Below are 1,929 nucleotides of genomic sequence, written 5' to 3'. Positions count from 1 at the left end.
CGTCCCGCGCCCCCCTCGCCCCCCACACACCTCAATCATCCCAGACTTCAGACTGCTGTTCTGGCAGGGATAATTTCAAGCCAGTGGTGCTTAGCTTGCTGGACTCTATGGGAGTAGGACCCACTCAGCGAGACCACTTGGCTCCCTGGCTTCAGTCTCATTTCCAGGGGAGTAAGTGTTTCTGTGTCACTGGGGTTCCAGGAGCCACTAATGTACAAAAAATAAAACACTCCTGCAGTTGGCTTGGTGTCTGCCCAAACAGCCGCCCAGCTTTTTGCTTAAAACCTAGGACCCTGGTGGTTAGGCCCACAAGGGAATCTCCTGATCTGCAGATTGCAAACCGTGAGAAAAGCATGGTATCCTGGCTGGATAGCACAGTTCCTTGTGGCTTCCCTCAGGTGGGGAGAGGGAGGTCCCTGGTCCTTTGCACTTCCTGGGTGAAGTGATGTCCCACCCTGCTTCTGCTTGCCCTCCGTGAGTTGGACCCACTGCCTAATCAGTCCCAATGAGATGAACTGGGTACCTCAGTTGGAAATGCAGAAACACCCACATTCTGCGTTAGTCTCACTGGGAGCTGCAGACCGGAGCTGTTCCTATTCGGCCATCTTGGCCCCTTGACTATCTTAATAGTTGCAGAAAAAGAGTCTGACAAAACCCAACACTCCTTCATGATAAACACGCACAAACACACACACATACACACATTGAATAAACTAGGAATAAAAGGAAACTACTTCAACTTGACAAAAGGCATCTATAAAATACCCCACAGCTAACATAATACTTCATGGAGTAAAGACTGAGCTTATTCTTAACTGATCTTAGGGATTAAACTCAAAAAGGATGTCTCTTTTCATCACTTCTGTTAAACACTTTACATCAGGTTCTAGCAAAGGCAATTAGGCAAGAAAATGAAATAAAAGACATCCTGTTTAGAAAGGGAAGATAAAAACTCTATTTATAGTTACCATGATTTTTTATATAGAACATCCTAAATGATCCATTAAAATCTATTATAACAAATAAACAAGTTATGTAAATCTTCAGGATTAAAAAAAATCAATTTACAAAAATCAGTTATATTTTTGTATACTTTCAATGAACACTCTGAAAGTAAAATTAGGAAAACAATTCCATTCACAGTAGCACCAAACAGAATCAAATAGTTGAGAATAAATTTAACCAAGGCCATTCAAGGTTTCTGTACTAAAAACCACAAAAACATGGTTAAAAGCAGTTAAAGAAGACCTAAACGAATGGAAAGGGAGTCTATGTTTATGTATCAGAAGACTCACTATTGTTAATACTGCAATACTTTTATAGGCATTGCATTAATTTACAGATGTATTAATGATACAATGCGTGTAAAAATCCCAGGTGGTTCCCCTCCCACCCCTAGAAACTGGCAAACTGATCCTAAAACTATTTTGGAAATGAAACGTACCAGAATAGTCAAAAGAGACTTGAAAAAGAACAAAGTTGGAGGACTCACTTCTTGGTATCAAAACTTACTACAATGCTTTAGTGTTTAAGACAGTGAAATACTGGCATAAGGATAGACATAGATCAATAGAAAATAATTGAGGGTATAGAAGTACACCTTCACATTTCTAGTAAATTGACTTTTGACAAGAATTTCAAAAGAGTTTAATGGGGGAAGGAATAAGGAATAGTCTCTTCCACAAATGGTGCTAAAACAACTGGATATCCACATGAAAAAGTATGAATTTGGAGCTCTACTTCACGCCATATACAAAATGAACTCAAAGTGGATCAAAGACATAAATGTAAGAGCTAAAACTATGAAACCATTAAAAGAAAGCATAGATGTACATCTTCATAATCTTGGATTTGAAAATGGTTTATTAGATATGACACCAAAAGCTAAAGTTAAAAAAAAGTATATATACACACACACATATATAGATA

This window comes from Mandrillus leucophaeus, unplaced genomic scaffold (assembly GCF_000951045.1).
Source record: "Mandrillus leucophaeus isolate KB7577 unplaced genomic scaffold, Mleu.le_1.0 Scaffold972, whole genome shotgun sequence".
In the NCBI taxonomy this organism is placed as follows: domain Eukaryota; kingdom Metazoa; phylum Chordata; class Mammalia; order Primates; family Cercopithecidae; genus Mandrillus; species Mandrillus leucophaeus.
The sequence above is the reverse complement of the archived record's forward strand: the minus strand, read 5'-3'. Positions refer to the sequence as shown.